Source organism: Euprymna scolopes, chromosome 15 (assembly GCF_053919585.1).
Source record: "Euprymna scolopes isolate OS-2025 chromosome 15, ASM5391958v1, whole genome shotgun sequence".
Lineage (NCBI taxonomy): Eukaryota > Metazoa > Mollusca > Cephalopoda > Sepiida > Sepiolidae > Euprymna > Euprymna scolopes.
In genome coordinates, this window is record NC_136496.1 from 54,272,967 (window position 1) to 54,295,970 (window position 23,004).

Consider the following 23,004-nt stretch of genomic DNA (forward strand, 5'->3'; position numbering starts at 1 on the left):
TTATTTTTGAAGGAATCTTATTTTGAACAGTAAATCATCATAATTCTATGTTTTTAACTAGTGCTATTGTTATTTATTAGAACTGATTTTCTACATTTTTTAATGATGTTGATTTCTTCCGAGGATATATCAGTGTATGCCTCGGCAAATTCTAGGGCAATGTTTAAAAGTTCTTCGGATATCGAGGGATAAAAATCTATGATGTCAAACTGTATAAACATACATTTATCTTTAAACCAGGTGATTGCTTCGGTAGTATTTGCCCACTGGTTTAGTTCTAGGTCTTGTTTGATTTGTTTGTTTACTCTAGAAAGTATAGTTTTGCTAATTCTACCTATTTCTGGTTTAGTTGGGTTTATCAGGTGGGAGCTGGGATTATTATTAAAGTCCCATTTGTGGATATTTTCCTATATATATATATAAATGTCTAACAAAAAGCGTAGTTTATCAAGAAACAATATTTGCGATAGAAAACCCGAATAACAAGAAATATTACGTAGGCATGACTTCTTTAGATTTCAAAACTGATACTATGACCACAAAAGTACATTCAACAATAAAAAACACCGTATAAAAACAATACTAGTGAATAAATACTGGGAACTCAAAGAAAACGGACATTCGCCGGTAGTCGAATGGAAAATAATAAGATAAGCTACCACGTGTAGACATTTAGACGATCCATGTAAATTATGCCTTCATGAAAAATTTGCTATCCTGTACTTTAAGGAACCTCAAAATCTATTAAACTGTAGAAGACAAATAGCAAACAACTGTGTTCACAAAATAAAACTTACTCTAGGATAGCGATAGAAAATAGCTTTAAAACTAACAAAAACAATAGAAAATAAGCAAATAAATAAATTAAATAAACATAAATATACATAAGCGATCACACATATATGTATGTATATATATATATATATATATATATATAAGTATATATGTGCGCATGTATGTATGTACACATATGTATATTTAAATATATAAAAAAAAAGGAGGAGGAAAACGTCTGCCTTAAACCACTAACCTAGTTCTAAAACAGATCCTTTGTTCAATAAAATGCATGCCCATTGGCTGATAGGAAGGGGCGCGGTGGATACTAAAAAGCTGATAGGCTAACTAAAATTCTCAACAGAAGAGGACCATATAAAAACGAGCAACAACCACAGAATTCGCGCATAAGCCTAGAGTGGATGAAACGCCAAATATTCAGTGTAGCTTAATCGCCATATATATTTTATAAATTACTAACTAGCTCTACCTACGTATTGAGCACTTTTGAAGTAAATACTTAAAGTTTATGCATAAATCTATACTTTCGTATATTAATTTTATGTGAGTAAATGAAGTAGTTATAGATATATATAAATATATATATATATCATGCATATATATATATATATATATCATGTATATATATATATATCATGCATATATATATATCATGCATATATATATATCATGCATATATATATATCATGCATATATATATATATCATGCATATATATATATATCATGCATATATATATATATCATGCATATATATATATATCATGCATATATATCATTCATATATATATATATATCATGCATATATATATATCATGCATATATATATATATCATGCATATATATATATCATGCATATATATATATATCATGCATATATATATATCATGCATATATATATATCATGCATATATATATATATATCATGCATATATATATATATCATGCATATATATATATATCATGCATATGTATATATATATATCATGAATATATATATATATCATGCATATGTATATATATATATCATGAATATATATATATCATGCATATATATGTATCATGCATATATATATATATCATGCATATATATATATATAAATATATCATGCATATATATATATATATATCATGCATATATATATATATATATATATCATGCATATATATATATCATGCATATATATATATCATGCATATATATATATATATATCATGCATATATATATATCATGCATATATATATATCATGAATATATATATATATATATCATGCATATATATATATATATCTCATGCATATATATATATATATATCATGCATATATATATCATGCATATATATATATATATCTCGCGCATATATATATATCATGCATATATATATATCATGCATATATATATATATCATGCATATATATATATATCATGCATATATATATAGCATGCATATATATATGTATATATCATGCATATATATATATATATCATGCATATATATATCATGCATATATATATATATATATCATGCATATATATATCATGCATATATATATATATATATCATGCATATATATATATCATGCATATATATATATCATCATGCATATATATATCATGCATATATATATATATATGCATGATATATATATATGCATGATGATATATATATATGCATGATATATATATATATCATGCATATATATATATATATATATGCATGATATATATATATGCATGATATATATATATGCATGATATATATATATATATATATATGCATGATATATATATATATGCATGATATATATATATATATATATGCACGATATATATATATGCATGATATATATATATGCATGATATATATATATACGCATGATATATATATATATATATATGCATGATATATATATATATGCATGATATATATATATGTATATATCATGCATATATATATATATATATATATATATATGTATATATATATATATATATATACAGCCCTGGTAAAACTCATAAGAAAGTAAGCGTTTATGCATAATATCGAATTTTTAATCAAACAAACAGTTGAAACCATTGCCAAAAGTGAAAATATGATGGAAAAAATGATCTGCTTCATTCGAAACCTTAACCCTGATCTAATAATTTTTTTTTAAAAATAAACATTTTCACTTGGTCAAAATAAGACCACTTTAATAAAATTGGCTAGGATGAAAAATGAATACGAAAAGCTGTCTATGTTACTAAAAGCAACTTGTTAGTGGATAAAAACATCTTACTAAATTATAAATGGCAAAAGGGAAACCAGTATCAGAGTTTGAGAGAGGAAGGATCTTTGAGCTTAATAGGGGTGGACTCTCCCATAGATCCATTGCAAACGAAGTGAATTGTAGCAAAACGGTCATCACAAATTTTTTAAGAAATCCAGATCAATATGGGCACAAAATGAGTCCAGGTCAACCAAAATAAATAACCCCATCACTGGATCGCCGTATCAGAAGAAGTTTAAAAAAAAACTCCCGTATGAGCTCAAGTCGATTGAAAAGCCAAACAGCAGCAGAATGTAGTCCTAAAACCATCAGAAGGCATCTGAAAATGAAGGGGTTCAATCATTTAAAGCAACTGCATAAACCACGTCTTTTGAACATCACAAAACTAAACGACTTTAATATGCTGCCAAATACCAGACTTGGGATGAAGAGAAGTGGGAAAATGTAATTTTCTCCGATGAGAAAAAGTTTAATCTAGATGGTCCAGATGGATTCCAACACTATTGGCATGATAAAAATTTGCCCAAAGAAACTTTTTCAACTCGGCATAGTGGAGGAGGATCTTTAATGATCTGGGTTACTTTCTCATCAGCTGGTACCCTAAAGTTGCAAGTAGTGAAAGGCCGGCAAACATCATTGAAGTACATTTCAATGCTTGAAAATGCTTCTATCAGGACTAAAGTTCCACGTCTGTGTGGAAGAAATTGGATTTTCCAGCAAGACAACGCTGCGATACACACTTCTCGACAAGCACAAGAATACTTTTCCATCATCGTCGTCGTCATGAACGTTGAGGATTTGTGCCGTTATGAACGCGTTTTCATTTTAATAGCTGTACTACCGGCGAAGCGAACGTTTCTCTATTCTATGTTCTGTGTATTTGGGATTCTTTTACTCTTTTATTCATGTTGAATTCACCTATTCGTAACAACCATCATCATCGTCATCATAAATGCTCCTTCATATATATTCTACATGTACGTGTATGTGTACGGGTGTGTGCATATGTATGTACATGCGTGTATGTATGAATGTATGTGTGTTTGTTCTTGCTTATGTATGTTTGCGTGCATCTGTTTGTATGCATGCTTGTATGTGTACGTGTATATCTTTATTTCGATATGTGTGTGGGGTAGAGAGGACTCCCAAAAGCCCTGTTAAGGCAACCCCTCTGGGTGAAGCAAATCTCTGATTTAAAAAAAAAAACAAAAAAACATAAAGCGGGAGACCAGTACCCGCATTAAGCTGGTTTGCAGTTTGATTTGTTGCTGGCTATCTTGCTCATGCTTGTTGCTGGATCTCGACATTTTGAACCGAGAGAGACACTTAGCTGTCGTACAAAGCTAAAACTCTGTAACATCATCTTTGTATAGATACTTCCTCAGGCATTTGTCTATAAAAATTGTCCGTGGCGATGGAAAAAGTGTCATGTGTGTAGCCCTGAAATGCTGGAAGCATGTAATAATTGATCTGCCATCATTCTATATATGCATATGTATGTATGTTAATATATGTACTAGTGTATGTATACCTATTTGTATATGTATGTGTATATATATTTTTATTTATTTATTTATTTATCGTGTATACATGTTTATGTGTGTTTGTATGTATATAGGTATATATATTTGTGTGTATGTATGTATATGTATATATGCATATATATGTATGCGTATAGGTGCATATATATGTGTGTGTAGGTATACGTAGGTAACTTTATGTGTATGTATGTATGTATGTATATGTGCATACATGTGTACGTATATGTATGTGAATATGTATGTATATGTGTGTATGTATTTGTATATGATAGTATATATGTGTATGCATATATATATGTATATGTGTGTGCATGTGTGTATGTATATGTTTGTATGTATGTGTTATATGTATTGTGTATGTATGTATGGATGTGTGCATGTGTGTATGTTTATGGGTATGTATGTGTATGTATGTGTATATATGTATATATATGTATGTATGCCAAGGACCGTCTTCAATGTCATGTCTGGTTGAGCGTATGAACTCGCTGGCAGGACTAAAAAAAACAACAAAAAAATCGTTATCTTCGGGCTCATGGACTTTCAGTGACTGAGGGAGTGGCACTCGTCTGACAAGACGTTGCAATCATCATGTATGTATGTATGTGTGTATGTTTGGATGTCTGCTAAAAACTTTTGACAGAGAGAACAAAAATTCGCAAACTTGGTCTCATATGAAAGTCCACCCATATATCGAAAAATTGGCCCAAAAGGACCATCAGAAGTGGGTCAGCTGATCGATTTTCTGCAGGGGGGGGGGCCAAAAAAGTGACATTTTAATGTTAAACATTACATATTTTTAAATCGATTTAAAAGGGGCCCCAAAAAAACGGACCCAAACTCTTCTACATAAAGTGTTCACAGGGTCTGTTTATTTTGGGTCACCTTGTATTTAAAACTCGCTGAGTCATGTCACGTGATCTTGACGTCAGCAAGTTGTAATGGCAGTCTATATATAAAAACATTGTTGTTATCGGTAAAAAGAATATAACACTCATACAAATTAAACTATGAACTTCTACGCTATGACAACGTTACCAAAGTTATTAGCAAGTTAAAATTAGTAAAATCCGAGACTTAAACCAAAAATAATACGCAAAAATGATAAGTAAATAAAAAAAATTACGCTTAAAAATATTTGGCTTGAGACAATCGATGCCTGTTTGCATAACAAAAAAAAAACAAAAAAAAAACGGCCATTTTCTTTTTTATATTGGTAACACTACGACCTAATTCTATTGAGAAGGCGGAAGGTGGGAGGCATGAGTTAATCAGCGTTTGTTTCACTACAACTTATTTTAATATAATAGGAAATGAGAGTTAATGGATTTGGTGAAATAAATCCTCTTTATTTTCGAGTTTTCTTAGTGGGGGTTGGAGCGAAAGTTTAGACCACTTGAATTCTAAGAACAGATACTACATTTGATCTTAGCCAAAAGACCAAGTAACCGTCTTATACAAATTAATTTTCTGCATAGCATTATCTTCTATTAAAAAAAGATGCATAATTTACATTTATCGATAAAATACATTGAGACCAGATGTCATATTCCAAATATCACAGCTGAACTAAAAACATTATTTAGAAGGCCATCCTTATTTTCGATTGACGTTTGTTTCTCTAAAGATTGACATGCAAAGATTGGTCATTCTAGGATGAGTGACTACTTGGGATTACCAAATGACTTATGCAGATCACGAAAGTTAAGCAATATGTAGTCTGGTCATTCTAGGATGGGTGACTACTTGGGATTACCAAATGACATATGCAGATCACGAAAGTTAAGCAATACATAGTCTGGTCATTTTAGCATGGGTGACTACTTGGGATTACCAAATGACTTATGCAGATCACGAAAGTTAAGCAATATGTAGTCTGGTCAATTTAGCATGGGTGACTACTTGGGATTACCAAATGACTTATGCAGATCACAAAAGTTAAGCAATACTTGGTCTGGTCATTCTAGGATGGGTGACTACTTGGGATTACCAAATGATTTATGCAGATCACTAATCGCTAGATTGTTATAATATGTAAGTGACCTCCCTTGGATGTAGATTCATTGTTGAACACCATTATAATGATATACAATCATTGCTATTATATGCAAGTGACCTCCCTTGGATGTAGCTTCGTTGTTTAATACCATTAGAATAATATACAATCACTGTTATAATATGCAAGTGACCTCCCTTGCATGTAGCTTCGTTGTCAAATACCATTAGAATAATATACAAACATTATTATAAAATGTAAGTGACCTCCCTTGGATGTAGCTTCATTGTCGAACACCATTAGAATAATATACAATCATTGTTATAATATGCAAATGACCTCCCTTGGATGTAGCTTCAATGTCGAATATCTTTAGAGGAGAGGGGATTATGTGGGTTAAATCATGAAAAACGATTGTCGAAATTAGTATCATATTCAAGAATTATGAAAAGTTATTAAATATAAATTATTTGATTGGTGTGTTTATAATGAAATAAACAGTCCAGATATTGTCTGAAAGTTAGTATTTTAGTAAGAAGGGGTCGATTATGCGGATTAAATAACAAACAATGACTGTCGAAATTAGTTACATATCCAAGAATTATGAAAAATGATTAAATGTGAGTTATTTGATTGGTGTTAGTAATAAAATAGACAGGCTAGAAGATGTATCAAAGTTGTTATTTTTGTAAGAGGAATGGGATCGTATCGGTTAATGAGTAGGGCGATTATTTGGATTACTTTATTAAAAATAATTCTCAAAATTAGTAACATATCCAAGAATTATGAAAAATGGTCAAATGTGAGTAACTTGATAGGTGTGTTTGTAATGAAAATAAAACAGCCATACAATGTCTGAAAGTTATTATTTTAGTAATAGGAGGTGGCGATAATGGGGATTAACTCTTGAAAAATTATTGTCGAAATTAGTAACATATCCAAGAATTATGAAAAATGAAGTTTTAGTTATTTGACTACTCTGTTTATAATGAAATAAACAGCCCAGTCAATGTAGCAAATTTATGATTTTAGTAAGAATTGGGCGATTAGATGTGCACACTCATTAAATTTGATTGTCGAAATTCATAACATATCCAAGAATTATGAAAAATAATGAAATGTGAGGTATTTTATTGATGTGTTTGTAATGAAATAAACAGCCTAGAAATGTCTCAAAGGTATTATTTTAGTAAGAGGAGAGGGATTATGTGATTGAACTCAGAAAAAATGACGATTGAAATTAGCAATATATCCAAAAATTATGAAAAATGATGAAATGTGAGTTATTTGATTGGTATATTCGTAATGAAGTAGTCATACCAGACAATTTATGGAAGTTATTATTTTAGCAAGAGGTAGCGATTATTTGGGTTACTTCATTAAAAATAATCGTCGAAATTAGTAACATATCAAAGAATTATGAAAAATGATGTATTGTGAGTTACTTTGTTGGTGGGTTTGTAATGAAATAACCAGCCATACAATGTCACAAAGTTATTATTTTAGTGATAGAATGGAGCGATAATGTGGATTTACTCATGAAAAATGATAGTCGAAATTAGTAACATACCATAGCCTATGTATCAAAGTTTTTATTTTAGTAAGAGTTGAGGTGATAATGTAAGTTAAATCATGTGACATTGTGGTTGAAATTAGTAACATATCCAAAAATTGCGAAAAATGATGAAATGTGAGGTTTTTGGATGATGTGCTTGTAATGAAAAACCAGCCAAGACAATGTTTTAAAGTTATTATTTTAGACAGGTGAGCGATAATGTGGGTGAAATTGTCGAAATTTGTAACAATCCAAGAATTATGGGATTCAACAAGATACGTCAACATATAAGTCACCCTGGATTCAATGAGATACATGCAAATGTATGCAAGCAGAATACATGGCCACCTGGGATGTAATAAGATAGATGCAAATATATACTAGCAGAATACTTGACGTTGCCTTGCATTGATTTTGGTTGCTTGCTTGTTTTACGGCATATAAAACCTTTCGGGTTATTTAATGCCGAATCCAAACATTTTGAAAAAAAAATTTAATAGAATATATTTATTGTTTTCAAGTCGGTTTCTATTTAACCCATAGGATATATATATAATGCATATATATATCATGCATATGTATATATATATATATTATACATACAGGGTGTCCACAAAGTCTGGCTACATAATGTAGCCAGATTTGCGGACACCCTGTACATATATATCTCATGCATATATATCTCATGCATATATATATCATGCATATATATATATATATATATATATATATATATATATTATGCATATATATATATATATATATATCATGCATATGTATATATATATATATATATCGTGCATATGTATATATACATATATATATCATGCATATATATATACATATATATATATATCAAGCATATATATATATATACATATATATATCATGCATATATATATAAATATATATATATATCATGCATATATATATATCATGCATATATATATATCATGCATATATATATATATATATATATATATATATATATCCTGCATATATATACATATCCTGCATATATATATACAAATATATATATATATATATATATATCATTCATATATATATATACATATATATATATGTCATATATATCATATATATATCTTACATATATACATACATACATACATAGGCCCTTAACGTCGAGAACGACGATTGGCAAGGCGCTTCAGTCTTCTACAGTTCAGGAAGTCTGTGTATTGCTGGCAGGATCTTTTGGCACCAGATCTTATAGCAGCTTGCCACTTTGCTCGGTTGCCGGCAGAGGTTTCCCAAGTGTTGTGAGGGATGCCGAAGACCTGGAGGTCACGTTTCAGGACATCCTTGTAGCGGAGGCGTGGCCTGCCAGCACAGCGAGGGGCATCAGCTATCTCTCCAAAGGGAGCTCCCGAATTGCCAGTCGCTGAGAATTTATTCTTGACATATCCATAGTAGTTGCCTGAAACGTCAAGCGCCGGGGCAGGGAAGTAGTGGATGAGTGCATGCCCAGAACAGAACATCCACCTCTGGACCCAACATTGCGGACCCCAGCGGAGCACAGGAGTGCGACAGCTGGAGCAGTGGTAGGTTGCCCCGCAGTACCCGCTAACTGGGTGTTGATCCCTGACCGTTGATCGTTCATATATATCACATATATATATATATCACATATATATATATCTTATATATCATATCATATATATATCATATATATATCTCATATATATCATATCATATATATATCATATATATATCTCATATATATCATATATATATATATATATCTCATATATATATATAATATATATATACATCATATATATATCATATATATATCATATATATATATATATGATATATATATCATATATATATCATATACATGTATCATAATTATATATATCACATATATGTATCATATATATATCATATATTTATCAGATATATGCATCATATATATATATCATATATATGCATCATATATATATCATATATATTATCATATATATATATATCATATATATTATCATATATATATCATATATATGTATCATATATATATATCATATATATGTATCATATATATATCATATATATGTATCATATATATATATATATATATATATATATATATCATGCATATATATATCATGCACAGATGTATATCTCTCATGCACGGATATATATGCATTATATATATATGCATATATATATCATGCATATATATATATCATGCATATATATATATATCATGCATATATATATACATCATGCATATATATATATATGGATATATATATACATCATGCACATATATATATACAACATGCACACATATATATATATATATATTATGCACATATATATATATATGTATATATATCATGCACATATATGTATATATTATGCAAATATATATATAATGCACATATATATATATCATTCACATATATATATCATGCACACACATATATATATCATGCACATATATATATCATTCACACACATATATATATCATGCACACACATATATATATCATGCACACATATATATATATCATACACATATATATATATCATGCAGATACATATATATATCATGAACACACACATATATATATATATATCATGCACATATATATATCTTGCACATACATATATATATATATATATATATCATGCATATATATATAATGCACATACATATATATATCATGCATATATACATATATATATATCATTCGCATATATATATATCATGCACGCACATATATATATCATGCATATATATATATATATATATATATCATGCACATATATATATATCATGCACATATGCATATATATATCATGCACATATGCATATATATATCATGCACATATGCATATATATATCATGCACATATATATATATATATCATGCACATATATATATATATCATGCACATATGCATATATATATCATGCACATATACATATATATATCATGCACATACATATATATATCATGAACATATACATATATATATATCATGCACATACATATAAATATCATGCACATATATATATCATGCACATACGTATATATATCATGCACATATATATATATATCATGCACATATATATATATATCATGCACATATATATATCATGCACATACATATATAGATATCATGCACATATATATCATGCATATATATATATATATATCATTCACATATATATATATACCATGCACATACATATATATATATATCATGCACATATATATATATATCATGCACATATATATATATCATGCACATATATATATATCATGCACATATATATATATCATGCATATATATATATCATGCACATATATATACCATGCATATATATATATATCATGCACATATATATATATATATATATACCATGCACATATATATATCATGCACATACATATATATATATATATATCATGCACATATATATATATCATGCACATATATATATATATATATATATATCATGCACATATATATATATCATGCACATATATATACATATCATGCACATATATATATATCATGCACACATATATATATATATTTATATATATCATGCACATATATATATATATATATATATATATATATATCATGCACATATATATATTATGCACATATATATACATCATGCACACATATATATATATCATGCACATATATATATATCATGCACATATTTAAAAAGTTATACATATTATAATAGAATTTAAAACTTATATATATTATAATAGAATTTAAAACTTGTATATATTATAATAGAATTTAAAACTTGTATATATTATAATAGAATTTAAAACTTATATATATTATATTAGAATTTAAATATTTTCTACATTATAATAGAATTTAAAACATATATAATATAATGGAATTTAAAATTAATATATATTATATTAGAATTTAAAACTTATATATAATAGAATTTAAAACTTAAATATATTATAATAGTATTTAAAACTTATATATATTATAATAGAATATAAAACGTATATATATAATAATAGAATTTAAAACTTATATATATGAGTTTTAAATTCTATTATTATATGTATACGTTTTATATATTATATTAGAATTTAAAACTTATATATATTATAATAGAAATTAAAATTATAAATTTTATAATAGAATTTAAAACTTATATATATATTATAATAGAATTTAAAACATGTATTATAATAGTATTTAAAAATTATATATACATTATAATAAAATTTAAAAATTATGTATATATTATAATAGAATGTAAAACTTACATATAATATAATTGAATTAAAAACATATATATATTTTATAATAGTATTTTAAACTTATATATATATATATTAAAATAGAATGTAAAACTTATATATACTAGAATTAAAAACATATATATACATATTATAATATAATTTAAAACTCATGTATATATTATAATAGACTGTTTAACTTATACATAATATAATAGAATTAAAAACATATATATATATATATATATATATATGTTATAATAGTATTTAAAACTCATATATATATATTATAATAGCACGTAAAAGTTATATATATTATAATAGAGTTTAAAAGTTATATATATATATTATAATAGAATTTAAAACTTATATATATATTATAATAGAATTTAAAACTTGTATATATTATAATAGAATTTAAAACTTGTATATATTATAATAGAATTTAAAGCTTATATGTATTATAATAGAATATGAAACAGATATATATTACAATAGAATTTTTAGCTCAGATATATTATAATAGAATTTAAAACTGATATTACAATAGAATTTAAAACTTATATATATTATAATAGAATTTAAAACTGAGATATATATTATAATAGAATTTAAAACATATATATATGTATATTATAATAGAATTTAAAACATATATATATATTAGAATAGAATTTAAAACATATATAATATAAGAGAATTTAAACTTATATATGATATAATAGAATTTAAATCTTATATATATTATAATAGAATTTAAAACTAATATATATATATAATAGAATTTAGAACTAGTATATATAATAGAATTTAAAACTCATATAATATGATAGAATTAAAGATATATATATATATTATAATAGAATGTAAAACTTATATATATATATAATAATAGAATGTAAAACTTATATATATTATAACATAATATAAATCTTATATATAATATAATAGAATTTTAAACGTATATATAATATAATAGAATTTGAAACGTATATATAATATAATAGAATTTAAATATATAATATAATAGAATTTAAAAGGTATATATAATATAATAGAATTTTGAACTTATATATGATATAATAGAATTTAAAACTTATATATAATATAATATAATTTAAAACGTATATATATTATAAAAGAATTTTAACCTTATATATATTATAATAGAATTTAAAACATATATATTATAATAGAATTTAAACATAAATATTACAATAGAATTTAAACTTATATATATTATAATAGAATTTTAAACTTATATATATTATAATAGAATTTAAAACATATTATAATAGAATTTAAAACTTATATATACTATAATAGAATTTAAAAGTTATATATATTATGAGAGAATTTAAAAGTTATACATATTATAATAGAATTTAAAACCTATGTATATTATAATAGAATAGGTTTTCTTTCATTCTGCCATATTGAGAAAACTTGAAGCACTTTTTTTTTTCTTTTTTTTTTTTTTTACACAGTGATCACCATTTATCAAGTCCCGGAAGCCACTCAGGGATAAGGGTTATTGCAAGTACATTACGTTAGTGTGGAGATTTGATGAAGTGTTTACTTAAGGGGGCGGTTCATTAGGAATTTGTTAACATTGGACTTGAACACATCCAAGTTGTAGTCAGGTGGGAAGCAGGCAGACGGAACAGAGTTCCACAGGCATGCAATTCTAAGAAAGAAGCTTTGTTCATGGAATCCGCATTTTGATTTAGGCATAGATATAGATGGGGGAAATTTTTCACAGTAACAAGGATAGGTTCGCAACGTCTCTTCTGTGGGAGAGAGGTTGCAGGGTAGAGAAAAGGGCATCCCCAACTAAGCCACGAAGTCTATTTTGTACTCTGTCAAGGCAAGATAGGCTGCGACTCTCAGGAAGAGTGGCAGCAGAAACCTTTTGTGTGGGTGATGACTCTTTTTATATTGGTAGTTGTTACGTTTAACTTATTTGATTGGCTAACTGGATTATAAAAATGATGGAGTGAACTGAATTTTGGTGGTGATTTCAGTTGCGGATTGGAGTTGAAGGAAATTGAATCGTTACTCTTATTACCAGACCGACAAGGTTCTACAATTTTTACCTAGTCACAGATCGCAACAAACCATTGTTGCAAAATCCTTGTTAACCTCTACCTTTCAGTGGAGAAAGTTTCCACAGCCAGGGGCAAAAACCTTGTGAGAGAAAATCTCACATCGTTTTTTTTTGTTTTTTTTTTTTTTGCAAAAGTTGCAGCCCCCCCCCTACACACACTTTTATTCGTTTTTTTTTTCTTCTTTTGCAAAAGTTGCTGTTTTTTTTTCTTCCCCCCCCACCTTTATTCGTTTTTTTTTTTTTTGCAAAAGTTGCAATTTTTTTCTTCCCCCTCCCCCCCGATAATCGTTTTTTTTTTTTTGCACAAGGAATATCTTTTTTCTTCCCCTCCCAATCGTTTTTTCTTTTTTTTTTTTTTTTTTTTGCGAAAGCATAGCCCCTCCCCTCCTCCATCTTATTTTTCTTGCAAGAGTCACGTTGGTTTATAATTGTAATTGTATTAAAAATAATCAACAGTTCGACAGAAGAAAAGTTGACATTTATTGCAAGTTAATGATATGACAATTTATATCATTAACTTGCAATAAATGTCAACTTTTCTTTTGTCGAACTGTTGACTTTTTTTAATATTGAAGCGGAAGCGTTCTTGAATCTGTAAATTGTAAAAAAAAAAAATCACTATCCATCTTATTAAATTGTAATGGTTAACAAAGACCATATCCTTTTATTAAATAAATAAATAAATAACCATTGTCAATCTATTTAAATTGTAACTGAGAAAAAAAAAGTCGTCACCTTATTAAATCGTAACTTGAAAAAAAAAACGTCATTCTTAAATCGTAACTTGAAAAAAAAAACATCTTTTTTTTTTCCTTCATTATTCTAATTCCTTGTGAAGATATTTTGATATTCATTGATTAAAAAAAAACTTTGGTAAATGTTTCGTTTAGGTCCACCTCCACAATTTTCTTTAAAATGACGACATTTTCAGGTTTTCGAGTATGCTGAATACGAAAATCGCATTGAAATGTTGCAGAGATAAGTAGTTATCAAGCTAGAAAAAAATGCATTATGCACGGTAATTTTGGCGGCCATTTTTTTACGCGCATGCGCGCGCGCCCTAAGCAATCAGAATTTTACACGAAGGAAAAAAAAACAAAATGGCCGCCAAAATTACCGTGCATAATGCATTTTTTTTCTATCTTGATAACTACTTATCTCTGCAACATTTCAATGCGATTTTCGTATTCAGCATAGTCGAAAACCCACAAATGTCGTCATTTTAAAGAAAATTGTGGAGGTGGACCTAAACGAAACATTTACCAAAACGTTTATTAATTATGATTTCAAATGTTGTCTGTTACTTAAATGACGTGTTCATTTTAAATTAATGTCCCTCGTAGTCGATGTATTACCTCGGCTTGGCGAAGGCTCCACGGTTACCTCCCTTGCACCTTTAATTAGATTTTATTTAACCGTTTTAGGCTCCAAGTTTAATTTTGTCCTTCTCGACGATTATAGTTTTATGTTGTTGGAAAATTGTAATTTGTAGTTCGCCTTTTTTATTATTCCACGTGGGAACGGCCATTTTGATTTTTCGTTAATTGGGTTATCAGTAGCATCATGGCTCATTCAAATTTGCTTTATCGAATAGAAGCAAAGAAATTTCGAATAACTACAACCCTAGCTTGGATGGAAGAAATGCTAGATGAGAAATTAAAAAATTTTCTCTGGATATTCACAAATGGATATCCGAGCTGGACCACCTATTCGACCAGTTAATTTTAAAATCATCAGTTGAGGATAGGTTCAATATTTGTCAAGATTCGGCAGAATTTGTGGCAAGTGTTAGCGAAAATTTAGCTTGTTTCGAACCTGACCAGGGAAAGTCAAAAGCTATTGTTCCAATGAAAATTGAATTAGAGTGCCCTCTATTCAGTGGGGATCTGAATTCAAATAAATTCGAATTTCGTAGCTTCCTTAGAAAATTTGAATTTTGTACTTCTAATTTGGATGACGCAGATAAATTACTCTTATTAAAATCTAAATTGACGGAAAGGCATTCGATCTCGTATCCAATTTAGATATAAACCCCGAAAATTATGAGCAGGCCTTGACTTGTTTGAAGGGGAAAATTTTAAATCCATCTTTAATTATGAATCAAATTTTTTAGGATATTATTCCTCAACCAGAGCAATTTTTATCGATTAAAGACCTTAAAATTCTTCTTGAGTGCGTTAAGCTTGAATTGACTGAGATGGACAAGTCCTTTAGTACAGAATTTTTTTTTTTTTTTCAGATAATTCTACATTTGGAATTATGGTTGCACACATTCTGTTCACTAAATTTCCAAACAGTGTGCGCAGAGAGCTAATGAACAAATCTAACAAACGTTTCCCTTCTCTTTCTTTCATCATGTCGTACACCTTCGACATTTTGGATATATTGATGGCATCACCATTAGTTGTGCTGAGGTGGAAAAATAGCCCGCCAAAAATGTTGGCTTCTTCTTCGAATTCAAAATCTAATATGGCGAAGAGTTCCGAGCCTAAACAGATTAATTTAAAAAAGAGTAATAATAACTCTAAGTCTCTCGTTAATAATGGCAAGATTAATAAATTTTACAAATTATGTAGGGTTACTGATCACCCGACTAAAATTTGTTCCAAATATCGAGATTTTAACTAAAAAATTATACGAGCCAAAGAACTCAAATTATGTATCAGGTCCTCGGTGAGCACTCTGAGACTGTTTGCAAGGGGATAAAGGGTTTTCCTTATCTTTGCGTAGTTTGTGGTTTTAAGAACCATTTTTCTATTATGTGCTCCAAAAATCCCAAATCCTTTGTGGGGCGTACATCATTATCAGGACAGGAAAATGTATATTTCCTGTACTCAAAATATCAATGAAGGAGAAAGGGTGCCCAGTCTATTTTTACTCTCTTTTGGATACGGGTAGCCAGAAATCCTTCTTTTCTGACGTAATACTAAACTGTTTAAGTACCCCGGGAATAAATTAAATTAAAACCAGGGATGGTGGAAATGCCTGTTAATACTCTTGTGGGGACTAATTCTTTAAAACTTAGGGAGCTGGAAGTGTCTCTTAAATTGGGATATCAGTGTCCCTTTCCTTTTTCTGCCTTGTTTGCAGATGATTTGAAGTTAAAATTTCAAGTGGAAAATTTGATGAAATCATGTCAAAATTGACTAAAGAGGGTTTTTGTCTTTGTTCTGGATACTCTGAATTGAGTGGGTTTGCTATTCACGGCATAATTGGCCTGGACCTTATTCCATGGATAGATAATCTCCAGTTAATTAAATGTTTGGGAGGTTCTGCATGGAAACTCCCCAAGTACATAATTCCCTTCGGCGAGGGGTCTAAATTTTTGAATTCCAATGCAAAGGTTAAGGAAGAGTTACCGGCCTTTGATCAAGTTATTAAAGCATTACCCTGTTTTAACGACAGTAACAAAAAAAATCGTAACATGTATGTTCTCGGATGAAGCTGATTCAAACGAGAGTCGTTTACCAATTAAAATATCTGATTTCTCCACATTAACTAACACGATTAATGTTTTAGAAAAAGTTTTTAGATCTAAAGAAAGAAGATCTTAGAAATAAGCAAGCTTTTTATTGGATGGTTTCTCCGCCCACAGAATTATTTTAACCAATCAAATTGCATGTTATAACTAACTGCCGAGAATGTTCTCGGCGCCAAATTCCCTTTTTAGACCAGAATCCAGAAAGACATAGAGTTGGATACACCTGGATTTCTCGCTTGAATCGAGGCAGTGAAAATTACTTGTTGCTTCGAGACGTTTTAATGCCTAAATGTGAAGCGGAACTTTATCATTGCAATTACCAATGCCCTTAAGTAGGGCGAATTATATTTGCACACTTGTGCTACAATTTAATGTCTGTCAATTGAAATTTGACCCGCCTTGTCCGCCATTACAGGATACAGGACACCACGAGGATGCGCAGCTAGCAGCATCCATCTGGGAAGTCACCTCAACATCTCCAACCTGTGCACTACTTCGTCAGCAGGAATTCTACCCAGCCTTTATCAAAGACAAACTATTATTCCCTTCGGGAACGTTATCAGCCCATAGTGGCAGATAGCTGAAGATGACGCATCTTTTGCAACATGGACCTTTTTTTACTTTAATAAAATTTATGTTGAAGTTTTAAGGTGAGCTTGTTCAAATTTTCTGTTTGGTTTTCTTTCATTCTGCCAGGGGCAAAAACCTTGTGAAAGAAAATCTCACAAAACTAACATTTAGTGAAAACGGTATTTTTATTAATAAAATAAAAGGTTAATTTAAATTTATTATTAACCACATCTTAACATGTGAAATAATAGTGTGATTTACTTTCAGCCATTTATAGCTTGTGAAGCAATTATAATGTAAACAACCGTGAAAACTTAAAAATCGAATCGGCAACGCAAAAACAAAATGAGACAAAATATTTTTCTAAAGCATCCCTAATAACCGTTTTGTAAAAATGAATTACTGTTTAGTTATCTTTATTTCTAAAATAAAATATAATTAATAATGATCTGTCACTGTGTCTTTATTAATAAAATAAAATATAATTAATTATTTTTTGTCACTGTAAATGAAATAAATGTAAACTGCAATTGAAATATGAAACTCAAATTTACGTTTGATAAAATAACACAACAAATAGGCAATAAATCAAGTAATTTGTTTCATAGTGATAAGGTTGGTAATAATTAAAATGTAGTGCTAATCAATTTTTATTCCAAGATTAGCAGAGAGAGGAATTTTTAATGCCTATGTATCATTTACTATTTCAAGCAAAAGAATATTTTACCTACCCTAGGACGGCTATTACATATGTATGAAATAATTGTACCTTTCCTAGGACAGGTAATTTACAGAATGTATATGAAATAATTTTACCTTTTTGGGACGGGTAATTTACAACACATATTTAAAATATGGACGAGTAATTTATATACATATGTTAAACAATTTAACATACTCTCGGCAGGAAGTGTACAACATATATGAAATAATTTCTCTTCCCATCAAGGCTTTTTTTTTTTTACACGGTAGTCACCACTTATCAAGGCCCGGAAGCCACTCAGGGATAAGAGTTATTGCAAGTACAGTACGTTAGTGTGGAGATTTGATGAAGTGTTTACTTAAGGGGGCGGTTCATTAGGAATTTGTTAACGTTGGACTTGAAGACATCCAAGTTGTAGTCAGGTGGGAAGCAGGCAGACAGAACAGAGTTCCACAAGCGTGCAGTTCTAAGAAAGAAGCTTTGTTCATGGAATCCACGTTTTGATTTAGGCACAGATAAAGAGTGGGGGAAATTTTTCACAGTGGATTCAGCTAGACGGGTGTTTTTCGTGAAAGATTGGCGAGGCGGGACCAGAGATTGGAGTTCAGACAAGCACCTGCCATGGAAATAACGATAAAACAAGGATAGGCTCGCAACTGTGGGAGAGAGGTTGCAGGGTAGAGAAAAGGGCATCCCCCACTAAGCCACAAAGTCTATTTTGTACTCTGTCAAGGCAGGATAGGCTGTTTTTAGCAGCTCCTGCCCAGATATGGCAGCAGTATTCCATCCTTGGACGTACTTGGCTTTTATATAGATAGAGAATTGCATCAGTAGTGAGATATCTTCTGGAGCGGTAGAAGGATCCCGCCATCCTTCCAGCGACCTTAGCAACAGACTTGATGTACGTGTTCCATTTCAGATCAGGAGTAAAGGACAAACCCAGAAGCTTGTCAAAACACAGGGCTTCTCCTAGACGAGAGCCATCCATTTCAATTGATTCCAGATGGGGATCAGAGCGTTGATGATGTAAAGATAGGAGTTTGGTTTTAGATGCATTAAAGGTAACCAGCCACGACTCCCCCCCCTCCTGAACCACGTGCTCGAGATCAGAGGAGAGAGAATCAGAGAGAACTTTGTCATTTATAGCCTTTGATGTGTTGCCGTAGATAGTCGTGTCATCAGCATAGATGTCAACAAATGATTTAAGTATGTGTTTAGGGAGGTCATTGATGTAGATCAGGAAAAGAGTTGGGCCCAAGATTGACCCTTGAGGGACTCCAACATTAATACTGCAGGCCGCTGATTTTTCTCCATCGACCACTACTCTTATGAGCCTATCGGAGAGAAATGATTTAATGATTGAGAAAACATTTCCAGTTATACCGTAGCTGGAAATCTTGTGAAGTAGGCCCTTATGCCATACCTTGTCGAAGGCTTTTGATATGTCAAGAGCAATTGCCCTAGAAAGGAAGCCTTTGTCAAGAGATTCACTAATCCTGTGAGATATAACCGTTAGCACATCTGCGGTAGATCTTGCAGAACGGAAACCATATTGTGTGTCACTAAGAAGGTTATTTCTGCTGAGATGGTTTACTATTTCTCCATTTAATACCATGATTTTAAGAAAATTGAAATCATTTTTAGAAAATGGATCATTAGGATTTCCAAATTAATACATAAATACATTGTGTTGGTTAATGAGCTTGCAACCCTGTCTTCAACATAAATTTCAACATTACTACGTTTCTTTCCTCCCTCACTATCAGCTCTATTATTGTAAGAAAAATTATGTCATTTTTGGAGGATGTCTCAGCAGGATTTTAAAATTAATGCATAAATACATTGACAAAGTTAAGTGATTAGACAACCTTTGCTTCATTATCAAATTCTACATTATTCTGTTTCATTTTTTCCCCACTACTGACAATCAAAATTCTTTGGAAAAAAGACGTAATTTTCAGAAGATTACTCAGCTGGCTTTACAAATAAATAAACAAATATGTTGAAGCTTTGTGATTAGGCAACCCTTGCTTCACTATAAACTTCCACATTACTGTGTTCTTCCCCCCTCCCTACTACTGACACCATCATTTTAAGTGAAATGATATCATTTCTGGAGCATAACTCAGCAGGTTTTCCAAATAATTACATAAATGAATTGATGCGAATGATGATTAAGCAACTTTTACTTTACCACAATTTTCAATATTGATGTAGTACTTCCCGCTTCCTGCCACAACCACCAACAACACATTAGTAAGAGAAACAATGTCATTTCTGGAATATGATTCCATAGTTATTCCATATTTTTGGAATATGACATTGTGGGAGATGGCATAGTGACCCCAAAATGGACATTACTCCCTCCAGCCCCACCCCAAAAGTAAAGGTTTGTTAATTGCTACATTACGTACGAGTACGTCAAAAAGCAACATAATCATGTGTACTTCTACTCACCACTACAACTGTGACGTCATTCCCAGAAGTTAACATTGAAAATTCAGAAAAATATTGTTAACCCCCTACAGAAACTGATAACTTGTCTGGACCGATTATTTCATTACAAACAGACCAATCAATTAACTCGCATTTAATCATTTTTCATAATTCTTGGATATGTTACTAATTTCGACAACCATTTTTCATAATTTTAACCCACATTATCGCCACCCCCTTACGAAAATAAACATGTTGATATATTGTCTGGGCTTATTATTTCATTACAAACACACCAGTCAATTAACTCCCATATCATCATTTTTCATAATTTCAACCCACATTATCGCCCCCTCTTACGAAAATAATAACTTTGATATATTGTCTGTTTTTTTTTTTCATAATTTTAACCCACACACCAATCGATTTATTTACATTTCATCATTTTTCATAATTCTTGGATATGTTACTAATTTCGAGAATAATTTTTCATAATTTTAATCTACATTCTCACCCCCTTACGAAAATAACTTTGATATACTGTCTGGGCTAATTATTTCATTACAAACACACCAATCGATTAATTCCCATTTCATCATTTTTCATAATTCTTGGATATGTTACAAATTATGACAATCATTTTTCATAATTTTAACCCACATTATCGCCCCACCCTTACAAAAGTAATAACTTTGATCTATTGTCTGGGCTGATTATTTCATTACAAACACATCAATCAATTAACTTACATTTTATCCCTTTTTTATAATTCTTGAATATGTTACTAATTTTGACAATCATTTTTCATAATTTTAATCCACATTTTAGCCCCACCCCCCATCGAAAATAATAACTTTGATATATTGTCTGGTTTGATTATTTCATTAAAAAAACATCAATCAATTAACTTACAATTCATCATTTTTCATAATTCCTGGATATTTTACTAATTTCAACAATCATTTTTCATAATTTTAACCCACATCATCGCCATATTAAAATGGTTTTCTAAATAAAAACTTTATTAGTTCAGCACAGTCCGTATTCTGTATGCCAGTTTCTTATTCGATAAATTGGTAGGTGAAAGTACAAAATAGTTTTAAAAACCTATCCTTTATTAAGATTGGCTTTCTAAATAACGTTAATATTTCAGCACAGTCCTTATTGTATATATCAGTGTTTTTTATTTATAAAATTGTTAGCTGAAAGATACCATCCTTTCTCCATATTAAGAATGGCTTTCTAAATAATAATAGCACGGTCCGTATCCTGTGTGCCATTTTTC

The 23,004-nt window shown here is 29.4% G+C and overlaps 1 protein-coding gene across 6 annotated transcripts in view; it reads right to left on the reverse strand.

The window, feature by feature from the left end:
* The window catches only part of LOC145293829 (dual specificity protein phosphatase 3-like), a 265,871-nt gene that overhangs the window by 54,487 nt on the left and 188,380 nt on the right, over nt 1-23,004 (reverse strand). The gene's annotated exons all lie outside the window — the stretch shown is intronic.